We start from the raw sequence: 22410 nt of genomic DNA, 5'->3' as shown, positions 1-22410 counted from the left end.
CTCCTTTCACTGTCCAGTCACAACTTTGGGGAAGGTACAAAACTTGTGGATATTACTTAACTAGAGCAGTGCTGCATGGCAGATCTGTGTAACATTTAGAATGAGTGGACATAAATGCAATTTTGGCAGGTAAACATCATTCTTTTTTAATTCCACCTGTAAATTCGAGCACTTTGCCAGGAGTTCAGCTATATTATTAATACCTTACAACTTCACAGTGAAAATATCTTGAATGACAATGTCAGTCTTTATAAATACAAGATGATGGCAGTTTTCACAACAAATCATTTTGTAAAAGGATTTCAATTATTGTTTCAATCAAATCCTGCTTCAAAGCCATCAGATATAGGAGTATGGACTTTGCCATCCAAACTTTTATAAGATTTCTAATTAGATTAGGATATCATTTCCAATCAAAAGCTCTACAAATCACCAAATATAACTGGAATATATTATAATCAGAATAATAGCCTAATAGGAAGAGGAGTGGATACATAGAGAAACATTATCAACATGAAAATATCCTTAAACAAATGTCCTGTGATAGTAAAATGAATAACATAAAAGTATGAGGAGTTGTTATACAAAAATAGGAAGTAAACATGTATAAATCAAGGGGTACAAAACATTAAGTAACCCCTTACTAGGGTGTATACAGGAACAATAAATATTTTAAGGGCCTATCCATTCATTCCTATGACGATAAAGAAGCAGGTACTTGATTTAGTTCCACTTTATTAAAGTTTCTGAACACTGCTTTAAGGGTAAGACAGACTAGTGGTAAAAACAGTGAGAGTTACTGGCAACCACCAGGAAGTGGATATAAGAAGTAACTACTAGGCCTAAATATGGATGTTCCACACATACACCATATATGCAGGATATATTATCTGCTTATTCTAGGTGGGGCGTTGGATGCCATAGAACCATGGTCTTACACTCTATCAGCATCCCCAGGCCAGCCAAGCATATATATATATATATATATATATATATATAAAGACATTGTGTAAAGGTGGGGTCGCAAGGTTTATTTAGGCAAGGTTTGACCTTAACCTTATATCTAAGGTTTACTAGGTTTACTGATACAAAACTAAATATGACTTTGAATCTTGGAGATAACTGACATGCTTATAACAATCATTGCATTATCCTTTAAGAGAGACAAACAATACATCAATTACTTTATGTAAATGAAAGAAGTGTCACACAATTAGCCCTAATCCAACTGCTGTGGGGCCATAAATGAACTTATAAATAAAAGGACAAAAAAAAAAGTATGTGGCTGTTTGAAACATGCAAAGTTGTTTACAATATTCATTTCAGGGCCTGCCCATCCTGACGCCCACTATTTTGCCATAAATCAATGTCATGTCCAGTTCTTTTAATGTCAAAATCTTGGCTCGGGACTGGAAGTTCAGTTACTTATTTTCCATGGCCATCTTGTTACCAGGTTTTCTAATTGCAGAGGCTGCAAAGACTTGAGAATAATTTGACTTGTCTTTTTAGGTCATATATATATATATATATATATATATATACACACACACACACGTATTAATTCTAATGCTTTTCACACACATAACCCAAATGTGTAACACTACTTGTAACAAGATCAATGTACTCAGCTGTAACAATGTCTGACCTGCTCATTTATATATATATATATATATATATATATATATATATATATACATACACACTTAAAATATACTTAAAAGACCACAACTGCAAGTACTGATATAAGTAACAATTTACAATAATAGTTACATTTTTTAAAATGACATTAACTGTTATATACCATTTAAACACAGAGTGATACATACGTCGGTGTTCATTTAATGCAGCCAAGTGATAACAAATCAGCAGACACAGATATACACCTCAGGTGATCTCAGCAACCCAGGTAATTTTACTTTAAATAACAAAAAGGGCCACTTTGTTGGAAGATATATATACTTAATTTTCTGTATTCTCCTCCAGGCCAGAAAGGTGTCAGCATTACAGATAAACAAGTAAAAGAAAAATGGAATTACCTTGTCAGATGTACATGAGAAATCCTTAAGGAGAGAAGTTTTTGTGGCTCTATTCCTGAGTGTGTGAGTCCCAGCCAGAGACTCCTCACAGGACAGCTGCAGCTGATGTCAGATGATCACGCCTGAAATCTGAGCATCTAACAAACTCTTCAGGTAAAACTTGCCTCTCTCAGGTTTCGGACATTAATTCCCTACTTGGCCAGTGATATGACATGCAAGCATGTGCTGGGAGAAGGACTGCATATACAAGTGTGAGGACCCATCTACATTATGTGTCTTCTTATCATGCTGAGCCATGTGTTCCTGTGGTTAGTTAAACCAGACTGCTGCTGTTTGAGTTTAGACAAAGTTCATTCTGTCCATGGGAATCATAAAGGTTTGCTTGATTGGCAATACTTTATTATAGATCGTTAGGTAAGGTAGGGATATGAACACTTACTAGTCCTATGGCCAATGCCGGGCACTGGATATTGGTACTTATCTATACATTCAGCAAAATTTTGGGCCTGTGACAGCAGTAGCCTGCTACTTCCCATATGTTACCTCCAGGGCCTATTCACTCCTATGTGATTTAGCACACTGTACAAAGACTAGCCATTTTCAAATTATGCCATGATAGATGTCAGATATAGAATTTTCTTTATTTATTAATGTATGATTGAAAATGTTGATAGTGAACGCATACAAATCCATAGAAAAGTGTGAATCCAGCCTTAAATATTTGTTCAAACCAGGTCCAGACAACCCCCCTTCCCAATTATTATTAATAATATTAATAAACAGGATTAATATAGCGCCAACATATTAAGCAGCACTGAACATTAAAAAATGAGAAAACATTATTACATGATTATTAGACAGCTGTTTCCATCCTTAAAAATTTATATCAAGCCAACAACTTTTTTTTATCTGCTTTGGATAGAGTAGGTAATGGTTAAAACTCCTTTTAGGTTTTTACTGCTATCCAAGGCTCTATTTGAGAGTCCATTAGTGATTTGCTGCCAAGTAGAAATGGAGAAAAATCTGCAAAACTGACACAAAAAAACAAAAACCTTCCACTGCTTGACTAAATAAAATACTTAGTTTTGTTTGTGTTGCTTTTAGAGAATTCTCCTCACTTCCTGGCTGAAGTAAAAGTATATCTCTGGATAGCATTATAAAAGATGTGATTTCTCTATTGCTAAAATGTTTTACATTCTGGCTTTTTTCCCCCCTACTTTGTTACTATGTCTATATGCATATCCCCTATTTAATGTACAGCACTGCGTAATATGTTGGCACTACCGGTATATAAATCCTGTTTATTAGTATTAATGGGGTCACAGGGGCAGGAAGTAAAGGAAAAACTCCCCAATTGGGTCACTTATAGAAATACCCTTAATCTTAATTATTAATATTGGAGGTCCAGAGCCTCCAGTTTTCAGTGTTTTCAGAAGAAGGTCATCTGTGGCACCCATTCTCTCATGACATAAGTTTGAATAACAGCAAAATAGATTTAAACCCCCTGTATGTAGGTGTAACTCACAATATAGTGAAAACATCAAAGTGATTATATGCTTTTAATCCTGGCCTGGAACATAAATTATAAGACTTTTGTAACTGGCGTCCTGTTCACACCTTGAAATTGTAACCCTTGAAATATCACCCCAAAACTAAAAAGAAAATAGTCAATGCACCTAAAATGTTTTTTCTTTTGGTGTGTTTTTCTATGGTTTCACATGGAATAAATGAAGGTAAAAATTAATGTAAAACACACACAGACCTGTCTTTTAAATCACTTTATACATATTTAATGTGGTGAATGGGCCCTAAGCTGAGTGATAGACAGCACTTTTTAGAAACTTGCTTTTTATTCTAATGTCAGGATGTAATGAAATCTGGTGTTCATGAAATATTAAGACTGCAAAAAAGATTTAAATGAATTGAGGACATTATGTAAAAAAGTGTGGACTATATGAAGCAATTAGTTAAATAAAAAAGGACTTTTCCAGGGAACAAAAGTCTTTTACTGAAATAATTTCTAGTGATCGTTCCTTGTTCAACTATTTTCTTGTAAATAAAAGTGGCGACTATTTGATACATAATGTTGCATCAAACTGAATGTCATTCAGTGATTAGACTGCTTCCTACCTTACAATTACTTATTTTGCATAAAGTACGAAATGTTTATATTGCTACTTTGCTAGTTTATATAAAGTCAGTTTTTTTTCTTTGGTAGAAAAACAATCTTTTAATATTTAGAGCTGTCGTTAATGTCAGAATTATTAGTGTGCAATATTTTATTCGTGTTTATTAGCCTCCTGAACATTTTACCAAGGAGTGACGCACTGCCAGACATAGGTGTAGTTTTTTTTGTCTGAATCAGCTGGAGCACAAGCCACAAATTTTTCTAGGGATTTGATTGACTTTAGTGCCCCAAACATTAGATTTTAGAGCAGACCATGTATAACTGTCACTGTTCCTCCGGCATAAGCTAAGCATCTGGTCCTTTGGCTTCTGGACATACTTCAGAGAAATGTGGAAATGTGCCGATCACAGGATTCTTGACATGAGATCTACCCAGGCCGGAGTCCTTGGCTCACAACTGAAGAGTGATACTTTGATAAACACATTGAGACAGATATCCTCAGCAGTATATACACACTAACTGTGGACTAGAAAAAGAAAGTATGGATTTTTGTTTTCTTATTCTTAGAAAGTAACTTTAAGATGCAAGCATAATTGATGGAATGTGGATGCCAACCAGTAAATCGTTGGATACTTTATTTTGAACGTTCCCATCTCCTACCTGATTAATTACTTTGATATATAAAATTTCCTGGCTGCTATTGAAAGTGGTCTCTGGGGTGGATTTTCAGTTAAACCCTGTACACACCTTAGATGAGCCTTTCTGAATGTTATTAACATGGGGTAACCCTTAAGATAACTTTCAGGTCTTTCAGCTTGGTAGGTATATACTGCCCATTGCTGCTTAGTGTAAAGAATATCACCCTTACAGAAGGCTGAAAAGATCATCTGTGTCATGTCACTGGTGGAAAGGATTATATATATGCGGATTAAAAGGTTTGATAATTTAAAAGTAATTGATGATTTATTATTAGATATCAGAAAACTACCAATCTTAATGTACAATGGAGAGATGATGGCGGTATAGAGGAAAGTGCGACCTCTAGTTCCTCGCCCCCCTTTTTCTGTCCTAAGACCATTGCAACATCTAGTGTATGTTATATAACATTCTGAAAAGGGGAAGCAACAAAGAAAATGTAAGTTAAACTGATGTTGAATTTATAATTTTTTTTAAATGAAAATTGTAAAGATAATTAAATGTACCATATGGGTCCTTTAGATCTCCTGAAGAAGCAGACTAGATTTCCATGAAATGCGTCAAGAGCAATAAATCATGTTGAGCCCTTTACACACCGAAGTTACACACCGAAATGATGAAAATGTTTTCATATTGGTTTTAAAATGTTCAGATAATAAATAATGTTTTATATTGATATTTTAATAAAAGTGATAACAATGAGTTCATAATTGATGTGATTTATGACTGCCTTGAGTCCCATATATATTTTTAGTTTTTTGTGTACTATATCCACACCTAACAGTATATAAGCTTGGTAGGTATAAACTGCCTCTTACATTGCTGCCCAATGTGAAGAATATCCCCCTTACAGAGCAGAAAATATTATCAATGTCACTTGGTGTCCTGGGAGGCACAAATTGGTCATTGATCAAGAAACCCCTAGCAACCTCCGAAGGAACCCTAGTTGAGAAACACTGCGTTAGGTTGATATCACTGGAAACAATCTTTTAGGATAATTTCCAGAGACACTAGAATAAAGAGTGATGTACATACAGTCCTGTTCCTTGGAGAAGGGAGTGGCAATGACGAGTGAGTGTTACCCCACTGCGTTGCCTTCCATAAGTAAGCACAGAGGTCACCCCATTTGGTCATTCATTGATCTGCCAGGACAGATTGGTGAATATACTCATAGAAGCACTGTACACATGCTAGATTTTCCATCAAGATGATCATGATCTTTTTTTCTGATAACAATATTCTACAGTGTATGTGCAACTTTAGGGGAACACTACTGTTACATCTCAAGGTCAAAAGTGAAGGGTGCAGATGGACTATGTCACCAATATGACCCTGTATCCTGGGTGACCCCTGCGTCAGGATTGTTTTTTTGAAATATAGTAATCCCTTATCCCTAAATACATATTGTCAAAATATTCTAAACCAAGTTATGGCTAGAAAAATGTAATAATATGTGTAAAATAAGCCTGCCTCCTGACTATTCAAATTAAATTTTCTATCTACATGCCTTATGATACCAAGTAGATGTTACAAGTTCCCTCTGAATTTACAAGCCACTTTACTCATACTATTTTGGTTTGATCTATGATAATGTGTGTTTTAACGCATGTTACACCAACGTACATCAATTCACAGTTGTCAGTGTGTTCTGTATTGTAGTATCTTTAACCTTAAATTAAATTTTACTACAATTTGCCAGTGTAACCATGTACATTTTAGCATAGCACAACTTACACGTGAACCATCTGTGTGCTGTGGTGCAGTTCACTGGAAATAGAAAAAAGGGCCAGGTGCAAAAGAGTGCCAGTGATAACCCTCTGAAATATCATAGGAAGCTGTTTCCTGTTAATGAAAGGGTATAAGACCTATCTTTGCTATGTTAAAGTTCTTCAGCCTCCGTTTTTAAATGAGTGAGATGCCTGGTTCCCAATTGGTTCATCATGACTATTTACAGTGAACTATTTCTTTCATAATGACCTCAAGAACAGTAATGCTTCACGGGAAGTGTAGTTGCTGAAGTATGTTCTTCATTTATTTGCTTTCTGTATCATCATTTATATTTTGGCCTCCAAGACAAGTTTCAATCTGTTTGATGGCTGTGAGAAATTTATTACTGACTTTTATATAAAAAAAACTTTTTAGTGTATGACGGACAGCATAGACTTTGCAATGGATGTACTTCAGAATATCTTTCAGGCATTCTTAGAATACCAGATAACCAACAAAAAATTTTCTGTCCATCCGGTGACCTTTATCCCTTTATTCCCCCCAATGACTACTCATACATCTGCTTTCATTGATGACTTACTTTCTGGCAAGGACCTCCTTCCTTTTTTCTCTGAGGATTCCTGTGTGTGGCTTAAATGATCTCCTATATTGATTAAGAAGAATTGTGAGCTCACAGATGATGAATGAAATTGGGAAGAATGATGGAAGCACATGGAGACCAGAAGTCTTCCTGGAGACATTTTGAATAAGTAGAGTAGAACTTTCACTTCTAAATATAAACAAAATGAAAAGCAGTGCCAAGAAATGACCACAAATTGTAGATGCCAAAGCCACAAGTCCTTTAAAAAAATGTAGGGACGAACACTGCCAATGAGTCAGGAACAAGCAGATGCTTTACAACTGTCTTTCTTCCAGGACCTTATCAAAAACTCTTAAGAAGTGCTGATGTAACTTCCGGTTAAAGTATATGTAAGCCTTAACAATGAAATATGTTTGACTTATCGGTTTATAAGGCTGAACCTGGCAAATCTTGTGAGCTGATAACTCTTGCCTCTGCTTACTGTTGTCAGTTATCATTGTTCTCAGCTATACCTGTGGACTACAAAATAGTTTTGTTTCCTTTGTAATAAAGAAGAGTTGGTAGGAGTGGAGTTCTTTAGTTCTGTCCTAAAGTGGTTTACATGACATTTAAATGGCATGTTACACAATGTACAAAAAACCAATATGAAAACAACGTCCTGAGAAAACACAAGTATACAATACACAAACGCATTAAGATAATGCAATGATGGAATAGTAAAATAAAGAGAAACCCCAGCATCTCAGTTTGTTATATATTTGCAGAAGGAAAAGAAGAAAAAAGAAATGCGTAGGGTGTGATTGGGGGGGGGGGGTGTCCCGACTTATTGTGTCAGTTTGGTCTTTACAATCAAACACAATAACTCACTCATCACAAGAAGAGTCACCGGCCAATCTACCATTTTCTGCATATGTACTTATATGTATATGTATACATATGTACTAAACTGAACCCAGTAATACCAGGTCTGGATAAATTTACCGGTCTGTCATCAGCTGTCTTCCATGTCTTCCATGCGGTAAACATCTGCCACTCCCCTTAGCCAATGCCCAAGGGTTGGTGGTTTGTCACACTTCCACATTGCAGGAATGCATGCCTTTGCTGCATTCAAGAGATGTTGTAAGAAAGAGTTTTTGTATAATTTATTGACAACTTTCTTGCTGAGGGATTGCAGCATGGCTTTCAGGAATTTATATGTTTAGAAAATGGAGATCTATGTAATGTGTTTTTAATTCTCTGAACTTGGTAATATTATTCTAGCTAGTGATACCCAGAAATATGGCAAGTGTTTGAAAAAAAAAACACTTTATTTAATTTACACCTAAACTAAGCCTTATTTTATCTATATTTAGCAGTCTTCTCACATGGCTTTTGGCAAGGATTGCAGCCACTTGCTACATGATCCTATGGAACCTCCCTCTCTAAGAACTTCACAGAAAGGGAGTCAGAACCAAAGAAAACTTGCATAGTTTAAATTCAAAGCAGGTCACCTAGGTAGGACCATTGTCGGGCTGCAAATAATTGTATTTGCTGGTGGGCTGTCTGGGGTAAATTTGTTTTTTGATTTTTTCATCAGGAGCTCACTGTCAGTCATTTTGACATCTGAGCAATTGTGAATTCTGCATCCTGAAAAAATAAAAAAAAAATTTTATTTGTAATACATGTTCACTATTGCACTTTCCCAGGTTGAGTGACTGCCAAAGTCATTTCAATTACTTTCTGCGTGTTAACTACTCTGGATTATGGATGAAGAAGAAGGTCCTATGTGATTACTGTACCAGATTGGAAACTGCAGGAAAATGTATGTAAAATAGGTTTGAAATGGTGAGAGGGAGGGAAGAGAGTAGGGACACTAAATGTCAAAGTTGAGTCAAAGGGGTCGCTTGTGGCCAAGGAGGGTACGGGGCTCATCCCTATGTCCTCACATGTTTGATCTTCAGAATTTGGCCTTTGTCAATGTTCCTCAGATCATTACAGTTGCCATTTTTTCCTGTTTCCAACACAACATCAAAACTGATTGTTAACTTGCAGCATAATAGATCCCTTTACTTGACCGGTGCCATTGTAACAAGATCATTAATGTAATTTACTTCATCAGTCGGTAGTTTTAAAGTTTTGGTTGAGCAGTGTAGAAAAATAATAAAAAGTTCAGACATGACAGATATATTAGGTTCAGAAATTTATTTTTGTTGGTTTAGGCTTTTTATTTGAGTGAAAAAAAGTTAATGCATATTGAAGAATAGACAATTATGCCCCAGAGAGGTAGTAAAACAAAGCAATATAGTTACCTAACATCCATATAAAAATGAACATAGCACAGATTTTCAAATGGTAATGATTTCTAAACATGAATAAAATACCATACTTAAACTAACTTACATCAGTATGGATCAGTTAAAGCCGAACTTAAGACAAATATTAAAAAGTGAATAATAATGCAGTTCTGTATTTACTTTCTTATCACTTGATGAATAGATATACAAATCCTATGGCAGTGGAAACCATGCATGCATTTTATCAACGTGTTCAGCTTTTTAACTGGAATTAAAATTTAGTATTCGTTGGGAGACCTTACCTATTCACAAGTACAAGCAAACTGAACAAGAACCTATCAAGCTTGGTATAATATGTTAATGCAGAGGGAGGCCGGCCAATATATCAAGAAGTGGCTGAGCAATACCAAAAAAGAAGTCATAAGTTTTACAAACATTGCAATAATATTATTAAGAGGTATTTGATCAGTGTGACAGGCCTTCATTATTCTATTTCCATAATTTCACTTTCCATAAGGTAAAGGGGTTCAGTAGAAATATGTAGGCTTCCCTTTAGTAGGTATTGCCATATTCCTGGGAAGATTTTAGCAAGTTTACACCTCCAGGGATGGAGCAGAGAAATGCTTATGATGTATAGATAGTCTGTTGGATCATGATTGAATAAAAGTAATAACTGCATTTGTTAAACCAACTTCTTTATTTTCTAATGAGAATGGACTTGTATATGACCCTGTGGTACACAGCACGTGATTTAACCTTATGGGACGTACTTGTTCTATTTGTCCATACGAGCAATGGGATCCAAGACCCATTGATCCTGGTGCAGACATAAAGAACTAATTTTTCTTTGGCAATTAGATGACTTCTTCTCTAAATTTGAAAGCTGTTGAAAGTGGCTCCTTAACTTATTGGAAAGGTACATTTACAATCTGCACCGTGCATCTGTACTGTAGTCCCATCCTCTTTACATCCTTATTTTTAATTCTTCAAATCCTGTTATCCTGTTAGTTCATGCGTATTATGTTGACCCACTGCTCTAAAGACTTCCTCAGTAACTGATCCAGAACAAGGATGCATATCTGAATATCAAAGTCTAAAATCTTTCTCTGTATAGTTTTTGGAGGGCAATGAGTCAGAATATTAAAGAGTTGGCTTGACGGAGATGAAATCAAAAAGAGAGTAATGAGAGAGAAAAAGTTATCTACAAAAAAAGAGGAGGTAAAGTGTCTGCAAGAGGTAAAAGAGGAATATTGAAAATAAGAATATGTTTTAAAAGGAGACAAATAGATCTGGTATCTGCTTCCAGTATATCTGTAATAATCCTTTAAAGTCGTGTACGTTCACATTTCAGCGCACCACTTTCATATGTCACCTGAAATATAACAGAAATCAATTATTTCTGCCTGATAATTGGTAACATGTTTAATGACTTCATATACTGTTCCTGTTCATCTATCCAGGGAATGTTAGAAAATTCACAATTTAAAATACTGTAAGGGTTTAGCTGTTCACTGTAAAGCATACCATGGACATAGCAGTTACTGTAGTTCATCAGTGTCCCCCTTTATCACTTTATCACCCCAGGTATAATAATTTCACCTTTCTGCCCTTGGTACATCACAATTAGATGAAACATAATGCAGAAAAATGATTCTTGTATATGGCCCAATCCTGCCCTCTAATGGTTATGATAGAAGATGCAGGAAATACTACATTTGGTATTATTTTTTATTTTTCTGTTCTGATGGCAAGTGAAGAATATCAGAGGATTTCCCCTCATTTTTGTGACATTTCCTTTTCCTGTTGCAATTCTTACACAGTAAATAATTTTTCCCTGAAGGTAAACAGACAGCAAAATAATGTTTCCTTATTCTATCCAACACTATCTTTAAGTGTTTTGCTATATTTTTACTTGCATGAACCTATAAAATTAAATTTACAATCCATTGGACAATCTAGGTACTGATAGCAATCTAAAAGTCACAACTGACTCCTATGTCTTGGCCAAGTGTCAAGCTTGTCTGGAGCTGACTCCTAAACCAAAGTGGGTCCATGATTAAGCTACACTAATTTCGATACCTCTTTTTTGTGATCAAATGAAGGCAAATCTGGGGAATCGTATTCGGAGTCTGCTGTGAATTCTGACTCCAAAGAATGAGAAAAAGAAGATGATTTGGAGTCTGGCATCAAAGTAGAAATCCATAGTCTGCTGGGAAGAAAAGAATTTATAATAATTTGGCTGAGTACAGTTTTATTACATGTTGTCCCATACATTGCATGCAAAGAAACACATTGGGACTCATTTATTAAAGCTCTACACCTGGGTAATACAGCAAATCTGGAATGGATTTCCTAAAAGTCATTTGCTTTTAGTTGGCAAATGTTTTTAATTCTGGACCAGATCCATTCCATCTTTGCTGCATCACCCAGCTTCTCCCATGAATGTCTATCTTTTCCAGTCTTGGAGAGCTTCAATAAATCAGGCCCATTTTAGTATCTAAAGGTGCAAGCATGTTTTTTTTTTAATTTAAGTTATCCTTGAATTAAACTTAAATCTCTATAAAATAGAATACTGAGAATATGTTCTTAGGGGTTTCTAAAATACAATGCTTTTCTAATTACAGCAATGGGACTGGTGATTTTAATTACAGCAGGCAAGTCACCTTGCCACCTAGCAGCCATGGCTTTTTTTTGTATCTACATAGCTAAAGCAGAAGTCATTTGCAAAGTCTGCTCCCAATTAGTGATCCCTCACCGCTGCTGACGTTGTCTCCTGACCTTCTTCTGAGTCCATTGTCGTATTGCTTTTTACATTTGAATTTAGTTTGTTGTAGGTATACTTGTAATGTGTATTGTATAACTGACCCAGAAAGGCTTGCTTATTTTTTAAATGCAAATCAATGCCTAGAATCTAAGTTCCAGTAAATAAATGAAATATAACAGATAGATGTCGGATCTAATAGTGCTACAGCCAGACCCTAAAACAATGTCTTGCTCACATCTATATTACCGTGGAGTCATCAATATGAATTCCTCAGTGTGTTGTACATAGTCCAGACATTACTAACCTGGTCCTTACAGATTTAGACACTGGCTTAATATCCATTCTCCGGATCAAGAGAGAGATTGATCCCAGGAAGACAGAAACAAAAATGCAGCAGCTGCCAATGACACATATCAGCTGGAATGGTGTCAGAGATAACCGACAGCACTCTCCTCTGTAACACAAGTTGTTTGTCTGATGACACCTGTAAAGAAAAAAACACATCCCTGTTGGTGCCGCATACTAGGCAAAGGTTTAAGCATCATTGCCATTTTAACATTTCCTTTCATTGATCGGTGGTATTGTTACTGAGAGTATGCATGTTCAGAACTGGGGCTGGGGAAAAGTGAGAAATTTGCAGTTAAAAAACTTTTTGAGTAAATTAAACATAGAGTTGTTACCAAAATTGTTGAGGGTTTGAGGTCCCTGTGGGAACATCCCACTATAAATCATGATTTGTATTTTTTTTTTATTTGTGACTTTTTCCTAATTATGGTGATGATATTATGTTCAAGGGATTTGCAATTAACTCAAAAAGATGGCTAGAGAAATGCTTTTCCTGACTATATTTTGCCTTTGATTCACAGAAAAACTGCATGCTTTTAAAATGTAATAAACTGTTCCCAAAGGCCTGTCTGACACCCCCATAAATTCAGTTTAGCATTGTTCAGGGGCTTTGTAAATAATTTAAAGTTACATTAGTAAGCTTTAACAAGAAACTTACCATTTTGCACGTTTGTGTTTTTTCCTTTTTTTTTTTAATGTAAGTAAAAAATGTTTTATAATGTGCTCAGCTCTAGCAAGGAATTAGCATTTCTTTACTCCATGGACACTTCTAAGTTATAAAAACAAAATGCTTAGAGCCGTGTTTCTCAACCAAGGTTCCCTTAGAGGTTGCTAGGGGTTCCTTCCAATTTATGCCTCTCAGGTAAGATTAAATGACACCAATGATCTTTTTGGTTATCTGTAAGGGTAATAATCTTCCCATAGGCCAGCAATGTAAGAGGAGTTCTTCCCAATGTCCATGTAATGACCATGGATATAATAATTATAGCAGGGGTTCCCTAAGACCTAAATGTCTTTTCAAGGGTTCTCCCAAGGTAAAAGGGCCAAATAAGGCTGGCTTAGAGTGATAATTTATTTTTGATCACTTTTTAAATATTTGATATTCTCACCTGCACATTGGTCCCAAATTCTCAACGATGACACACTGTCCTCCATTTTTACAGGTGAAGTCACCCATGCTGCACATGCTTCTGCAGGAACCGGCATAGTATTTGTATCCTGGTTTGCAGTATGTAGTTTCTGATCCATAGTTCATTACCATCTCTAGGGGGCTGAGAACACTATCCTGTATTTCCTCATTGCCATTGGTGACAGTATTTGTAATATTACTATCTTTCTGGCCTGTAGGATAAGGGGGAGTTGGGTCTGTTGACCGGACATAAGCTTTTTCAGTTACTTGTAGAGTCTGGTTCTTATATATTAACTCTACTTGGACTTCAGAATCTCCGCTACTCTCTACTGGTAAAACAGAGTTGTTGGAAAGCAAATTGTTTATCTGGTCACCAAATGTGTTACTTCCATTAGGTTGTAATTCTGGGTATAGTTTTATCAAGGAGTCAAAGATTTTTGTACTTCTAGGCAGAGCTTCTGTGGGTTCCAAAATATTATCGTTCCAGCTCGGTGTCATCGGTCTGTTTGGTTGTGTTTTCGGTGTGTTGTCATCCTTTTTGGTTCCATTTATTGAAAGAGTCACTTTATTAGACATTTTTTCATCTTGAATAAAAATCCCTGGCATCACTGTGGTAGTCTTTAAGGAAGATCCACTGCTTTCTAAATCATTATTTGATTTATTGAGTTCCATGGACATAACATTGTATTCTTGTGGTGATATTATCCCAGTTCTGGTAGTTGTTGCATAAGTCAATGGGTCAGATCCTTTGAATTCATCGAATGTGGATGTGACCACTGTGGAGATGACATCAACATTTTCTATGGACTGTTTTTTTGTGATGGCATCTGCATTATTATTAAGTACACTTAATAGTTTGTTCTTTATAGCTGTGGCTTCTTTATACACCACTGCTCCATCAGCACTATAATCCAGCTCTAAATCTCTGACTTCATTTAGAGATACTGGAATCAATAAACCAGCTCCTCCGAAAGCTTTATTGGGGAATTTTTCTCTTCCTCCTGGTACATTTCTTTTTCTTTGTTCTTTGTTTCTTTTAGACCTTGGGAATAGTTCAATTCTTTTTAACTTTGGTGTCTTACGTTTGACTTCATTATACATCACTTCTTCTTGTTGTTCCACCATTACTTCTGGTTTTCTATGTTTTGGACTGAGTAAGCGCCTATTAGGCCTTTTTGATCTTCTGGTCATTCTAAAATGCCTTTCAACAAATTTATTGTTTTCCTTCTTCACTGAAGGGCCATTAAGAATTTTCATTCTGGCAGTGCTTTTTGCTTTCCTATTGGTTATGATCATTTTGTTCTTTCTTCCTTTTTCCAGTTTTGTTTGTCCATTGTATTTAATTTTCCGTCCTTTACCCAGACTTACAGACTTCTTTTTTCTGTTGTCTACTATCATCATCATAACCTCATCAGGTTTTCTTTGTGGACACTTAACAATCTTTTTAAATAGGCCTCTTACTTCCAGGATCTCAATATGGTTCACCGATGAATGTGAACGATGTAACCAAAGTCTTGCAGGGTCACTCAACAAAACCTTTGAGATCAGTTTGGTTGGGAATTTGTGCAAGGTATTCATAACTGGAATTGTAGCACAAAAAGCAGTTACATTAGTAAGTTTTAACAGAGAAACTTAACATTTTGCACGTTTGTGGGGTTTTTTTTTTTTTTTTTATGTAAGTAAAAAATGTTTTATAATGTGCTCAGCTCTAGCAGGGGTTTAGCATTTCTTTACTCCATGGACACTTCTAAGTTATAAAAACAAAATGCTTAGAGCAGTGTTTCTCAACCAGGGTTCCTCAACAAAACCTTTGAGATCAGTTTGGTTGGGAATTTGTGAAAGGTATTCATAAATGGTAGTGTAGCACAAAAAGCAGTTATATATGTTTTCAGTAAACGCAAGTTTTCAACAAAAGTAGTTTAGATATAGCATATAAGTAATTTATAAAGAGAAAAAATATATAACATTCTTCATCCCTGTAGGTGCAAATTAGGAGAGTCAGTATATCACAAATATTTACCAGTACTGTTAGGCTGAATTGCAAATCCCTATCCTCCCCAGTTCTAGGTCCAGGCTCTCCAGGGAGAAATCACAGTGCCTAAAGCTGTTTATTTTCGCCTACATATCCACCCTAACCCGGAGGTGCAATTGCTACTGTAGAAGGATCTATGGCTGTGTTGAAATGAATTTAGAAATGTAAGTTTTCTATACATCTATAGACGCGCGGGGGCGTAGTAAGGCTTGATGACAATACCTTATTTTTGCCTCCCATTTGTAGGAGTTTTTTGAGGTTGGAGCAGTTGTGAAAGCAACAGCCAGAGGACTAGCCTTTTCCAAAAACTGATCAGCAATAGCAGGCCCATTAATAATTTCACACCAGATTTACCCTATTACTTGTTACAAAGCTGCTCTCATTTAGAACTTCTACCACGTTTATTCTAATCAACAATTTAAGCCTAGTATAGTTAAGAAAAAGCAACACGACCAACAAGGTTTTATGGAGGAAAAAAAGATGACATGACATTAAAATCTCTTTTACTATAGCTGCTAGAAAAATGTGCCCAGCAGGTGGCAATAGAAGAAAAGTTTATATAATGTATTGTTAATAAATCTAATATTCAGTGACTTCTAAAAATTATACATATACAAAGGTTATCTGTGAAAAAGTCTGTAAATGTATTTCATTTTGAAATACAGTCAGCATAACTAATGTGTTCAGTGATATTCTTTGAGCTTGCTTAAAGCAATGAAAATGCAAACAATTAACTTTTTAACCTTCTGTAATCAGCATGATTGTTACCACTGAAATGTGCTTTAAAATTAGCAAAGGATATGTAATTGGTTGTTAAGAATTACAGCTGTTTTTATCTACTTGAGCCTTATTACGTACACTAAAAACAGCAAAAATTGGTTGATGCCATCACCTTTAACATGTTACCTTAACTAGGGTCATTTTTCTATTTAGAACTAGCAAATATAATCATACATTGCTGTATTGGGATATGTGTATACCCTAAGTGTATGAGAACATTTTATTTTCCTTTGGGCTCCACTGCTTTTATCATTTAGAGCCTTAAGCACATCAGCATGATTTAGTATTGGCTTGTACATATTAACGAATGTGCAAAATGGTTGACAAATGCCAAGCTGCTTTTTGAAGCGCTTAAAGTGAACATGTGCTTTGCTCATGCAGGCAGATTGTTTAAAGAGACACAGTTACCATTTAAACTGTCCTATGATACCAGATTCCAATGCAGGTGCCTTGAGGTGGTCAGCAAGTCCATTCAAAGTAAATACACTACCTCAATGCATTGGTTATCATAGTGCATGGTATTAGTTGACATCAACAGGGTAAAACTTGGTGCTTTACATGCAATACAATGACCTTAGATAGTGGATGCTGAAGTTGAATAATTCATACAGTAGCACTGTTCCTAACAATTAAGACCATATATTGAGGTCACTAGCACTTCGTCATAGATGCACATGCAATATTTCAAAGCCACAAATTGATCCCTATAGTAATGGTTACTTTAGAAAGCCTATGTTTAGGCAATGAATAAGGAAAACTTCCTCAAACTTCTGATTTCCCGAAATCGGCAAACCGATTTTGCAAAACCATCAGAAGATCGAGAAAATTATAACAGAAGGATTCACAGGGGATTCCCAGGCTTCCCTGGGAATCTTCCTGTTTGTGATCCCCGGGGCACTAGAGATTAATTAAGCTGCAATCTTTCTTGCAGCTCTAGGAATCCTGTTTGCGATCCCCGGCACTAGAGGTTAAATGGGGACAAGTATCCCCATTTAAAACCTCTCGTGCTCCCTGATTGGCTCCCTGAAAGCTTTCCTCGGCCAATCAGAGAGCAATAGAGGTTTTGAATAGGGAGACTTGTAAGTAATTTAACCTCTAGTGCTGGGGATCGCACACTGAGCTGATCAATGATTGCAGCCGGCAAATTTACACCAGCCATTTTTGCTTACAATTTCAGTAAGCGAGAACGGATAAATTTGCCGTGAAATCAAATTTTAAAAACTCGCTCGCTCATCCCTAGCAATGACATGCTGAGACTTACATTAACCTGATTATATATATCAGAAAGTGCTCTAAACTTTCATTACTAGCTTCTATATTCCACTCTACCGATCCTGCACCTAAATTTATTCCAAAAACATTCCTTTTTATTGTACAACCTTAGACAGACCCAAAATGTTGCTCCTCCATGTCCCAATGCTTAGCCTTACCCATGTTTTAAAAGCCTAGTGCACCCACCATTCTAGCAACATTGTAATTAACTTCCTTACAGGGCACTACTTAATACAAATTCTCCCCTTGGGTGGGAAAAGCCATGATTACCCCATATATTGTGATCTAACTTGATAAAAAAGACAAAGGAAACACATTTTGCATAATATAAACCTGTTCGGTCTTGACTTACCTGCTCCAGCTCCAAAGACTGCACCTCCAAGAAATAAGAGAACAAGACTGCACAGGTACATCCCGTCCAGTGCTGTCCTCAACATGTCACCCAAAATGGGCTTCTCTCTGTCACTGTACTGTCATTTCAGGGTCTGCAAAATCCTTATGTGAGCTCCAATGTAACATCACAACAGCCTGTACTATGTTCTCAATCCAGTCTTCGTCTTTAATTATCATCTCTGCCTTTTCATACTGTGGGAACTTATATTGTGGTTCCACCACCCGCATCTATTTTAGTTTTGTCTTTACTTGTTACTTTGTGAATTATTTAAGAGCTTTTACTGAATAAATACAGAGACCCATAACAGCCAATAAAATACCAGCTTTCCACATTAGGGAGGTCACTCTAATAAAATGTGATTTTAGTTTATTTATATGGGTTAAACTGACCATAGGATAGAGATTGAATAATGTGTTCAAGAGCCTACTCGGACTGATCTTGTATCCGGTGATCAAGCAAGTCTACGTGTTACATTGACATTATCAGGGCCAGTGTTACATTAAATATCTATATATTAGGCCTGTAGTCAGAATCTGAACATAAGGCATTGTCCCATAGGGCAGTTTTGTTTGATGAAATTTGGTATTGGTTAGTGTATGACCCACCCATTGGTAATCAATAATGTGTATAAGGATGGGGTGAATCTTGTAATAAATAGGAACAACTTTGAAAAAAATACTCCCTTGTTCTCTTATAATAATCTTGGTGTATATGTTCCAAGCCACTGGCAACCTTTTATTTCCAGAATAAATAATTTAACACTAACTTCATACTCTACCTACTTAGAAGATGAACACTTCAGGCAGATGTGTTATATATAAATATAATGAAATGGAATCAGCCACTTTGAGTACAAAGAGTAGTTCTGAAACAGGCTCCGATTAAAATAACTTGGCTTTTGCAATACTGAACTTTTAAAAAGCAGGGAGAGGGGCCCAGGTGATTTACCTGGAATAGGGCCCAGATATTTATAATGGCAGGGCTGCCCTACCACTTCTTTGTAGGTTCCAGTGCAAAGCAACCAATGCTTTTTAGCATTTTACTACGTCTGATAATGCAGTTATTGGGGCTGGCAACTACTGGTATAGAGCATGATGTCACCAATTCCTCTGGGCAATTTGGAGATGGCTGTGATGGAGGAAGGAACAATGGGGAGGGCAGGAGAGGTGAGTGTTTGGATCTGGAACTTACACTGAGTTTCTGTTTGCCTGTAGAGGCAATGTAATGGCCCGTCTATACAAACATACATACATACCTACATGCCTAATGGAATCAGGAAGAACAATTTTCCCTGTACGGAGTAAATTCTACCAGGGTTTTTTTTGCTTTCCTCTGGATCAACTATATCCACAGGGTTTTATATCTGGGATATTTTTATTTCTCCAGTGGTTGAACTTGATGGACTTATGTCTTTTTTTCACCCTGACTTACTATGTAACCATACATACCCTTCCCTTGCTCCACTGCTGCTCTGTTCAGAGGGAAATAAGAGGTGCTTTTGCATAAGACACATAGCAAGTCTTTAGTCCTGTGTACACCACATTGACGTGTTGTTTGTACGTTTGTACCGATCTTTCCATTTCCTAGAGGTAGCTGAACAAAGCAGTAAGACTGAAAAAAAATTATACTGGACAGACTTAGCTAGTATCCGTCCCTTAAAGGTGTGTGATTTCAGTCTTTGTCATATTATACCAATACTATACCACAAAATAGCTCCCCCCTGCCTGTAAAACAAAATCACCTGCTGGGTGTTGGTGTTAAAGAAATAAAGTTACATTCATACTTACCTCCTATTCATTTCATGCCACTCTCTGTATGTGTGTTGATTTTCCAAGACCAAATGTGGCCTCCTTCAAACCAAGCGTTTTAATAACTGTGCTAAAAAAAACCTATACTTAGCCCATTCAGAAACATGTACTGTAAAGCAGAACCATGCATTCGGAAGTAATTATTGGGTACCAGGAGTCAGCAAAAATGAAAAAGTAAATTTATAGTCACCCCGCTCTTTATCTTGCACCTATGATGTCACACTCTTTGTAACTAAGTCTTGAGTACCACGGGGCAGCAGAATTCTTGTGAGAAGACTACCATATAACTGTTCCCGAGTTGCAATATTTCGGCTGCTTTCCCAGGGCATCTTCCTGGAAGGATAATGACGTTGCATCCAGTGACAAAGAAATCATTGTACTTCACTTCAGAAGTTCACTTTAAAGGCTACAATGTTCATGTAAATATCTATACATGAGAAGTGGAACAGAGGGGTTTGGCTCCCAAAGAGGGACAGTGGCAATGGGGTCAGTTTAGTAAAGGCATAAAAGCTGGTAACTTTGCAAAAGTCAATGACTCCCTTGCAAGCCAGCACAACTCTGGGTCAACTCCACCCCAGGACCAATTACCCAACCTTTAAAAGGCTTCTTCCCGTTTCCTCCCCTGTTCCAGGCCCAGGCCCTCCAGGGAAAAGTCACAGTGCCTAAAGCTGTGGAGGTGTCTGTGACCTTTATAGGGCTTAAATGGCCTAGATATCACTCGGAGGGTGAGAGTGTGAGCTTACTTTGTTTTTCCTAACCTAATAAATGCAGTGAAAATTAATGATGTATAGAACTCCCCTCCCAAAAAAATATTTGTATGCACATGATTGGTTGGAGTCAGCAGAGTTCCACTTCTTTCAAATAACTAACCTTTGCAATAGGATAATACAGTAAGTAAATAGTATATATATATATATATATATATATATCAACCCTAAGCCTGAGATGCAGTTGCTCCCGTGGCAGGATCTATAGTAGTAGTGTAGTAGACCATTATGTAGTAGACCATTATGAAACAAACAAAAAACATATATACATCAGTCTATCAGTCTATCACCCACAACAGTCTATCATGGCAGACCACATGAAGATCACAGAACTATTGAATCTTTCCTTTCCTATGCAACAGTCTAGGTGTCACACGTGCTAGTACTACCTCCACACACAATGTGTCGCTGTGTTGACTCGGTTGCTCAAATTGACAGTTTGGTTTAGTGTAATGTCTATAGTCCCTGTAGAAAGACCGGAAATATGTCAAAGCGTAGTTGCCGAGTTCCCGCTTCCGGTCCTGAGTCACGGTGAAGTAGATAATGGCTCCGCCGGGCGATTACAAGATGGTGGGGGACACGGTGGACCAGGTGCGGGTAATATATGATGTTCTCTTGCTTAAAACCTTCACGTTTTGTTCTGTTGGCCTTGTCCTGTCCTTGGTTTACTTATTGCTGTGTTATGTCTTCTGCTCGGTCCAGCCATAGGTGTCTTGTTCATGTGGGGCTACAAATCCCAGCAATCCCCCCTCCTATTGTGTGTTACTTCCCCCACCTCTTAGATTGTAAGCTCTCCTTCTCCTCTGTCACTGTCTGTCATTTGCAACCCCTATTTAATGTACTGCGCTACATAATATGTTGGTGCTATATAAATCCTGTTTATTAAGAATAATCATATCAGTCCTTCAATCACAGCTCATCATTGTAGAATTAAAGCAGATGTGATCTCTATTTACATTTCATGTCTTTAAATTAAATTTATTTTCCTTTTTTTAAAAACCTGCGGAGATCACCTTACCACCATTTCCTGTCTAGATATACCCGGCAATGGCTTCATAATGTTCTCAGATTTTCACAAAATTGTAATTAGGAGTCGGGGGGAGAGAGATGTCACCTTATAACAGGAAGTGTTTGACCAAGGTGCTTTATAGCAATATCCATGGTTGTTATTTTAATGAAAGCTTCAGATTAAACACAAGACCTATGGAATTTAGTTACGTTTAAAACTGATTATTCAGAATCTCCGTTTGTGATCCCTACCAATTTCTATTCTGTGGTATAAGCAGAATAGCCAAACATCCAATCACAATGTCACTCCAAAGCCGCCGCAGTACAGAATATCCGGACGCATGGGATGTTATGGGGCTGCAGGTGTGTCCTGGGACATCTTAGTGCCCACTATGCAGCGTTACCTTTATTTTACACATCGACCTTCCTATGATCAATTCCAATAATTCCCTCATAAAAGAAATGTTTAGGTTGACATTTTTGTTTTGCCTTTTTTTTTAAAAAAAATTGTCTGGATGTTTTGCCAAGGCTTTGTATTTAATCTCGATTTCTGTAAAGGCCAATGACCCAGAGTACTATTTATAAAACAGGGAATCTGACATTCCCTCAAACATTTCCTCATGGGAGTTTTCCAAGTCTACGTGTTTCAATGGCAGTAATTGATTCCCCC

General features: G+C 36.7%; 1 protein-coding gene across 3 annotated transcripts in view; it reads right to left on the bottom strand.

The window, feature by feature from the left end:
* SCN4A (sodium voltage-gated channel alpha subunit 4) overlaps positions 1-2172 on the bottom strand; it is an 80725-nt gene extending 78553 nt beyond the window's left edge. For all 3 annotated transcript variants that reach the window (XM_072414575.1, XM_072414574.1, XM_072414573.1), the window contains exon 1: positions 2037-2172. The gene's annotated coding sequence lies outside the window, so the exon portion shown is untranslated. The remainder of the gene's footprint in view (positions 1-2036) is intronic.
* Between the last annotated feature and the right edge of the window lie 20238 nt (positions 2173-22410).

Source organism: Pyxicephalus adspersus, chromosome 6 (assembly GCF_032062135.1).
Source record: "Pyxicephalus adspersus chromosome 6, UCB_Pads_2.0, whole genome shotgun sequence".
Lineage (NCBI taxonomy): Eukaryota > Metazoa > Chordata > Amphibia > Anura > Pyxicephalidae > Pyxicephalus > Pyxicephalus adspersus.
This window is presented reverse-complemented; position numbering and strand designations above follow the sequence as displayed.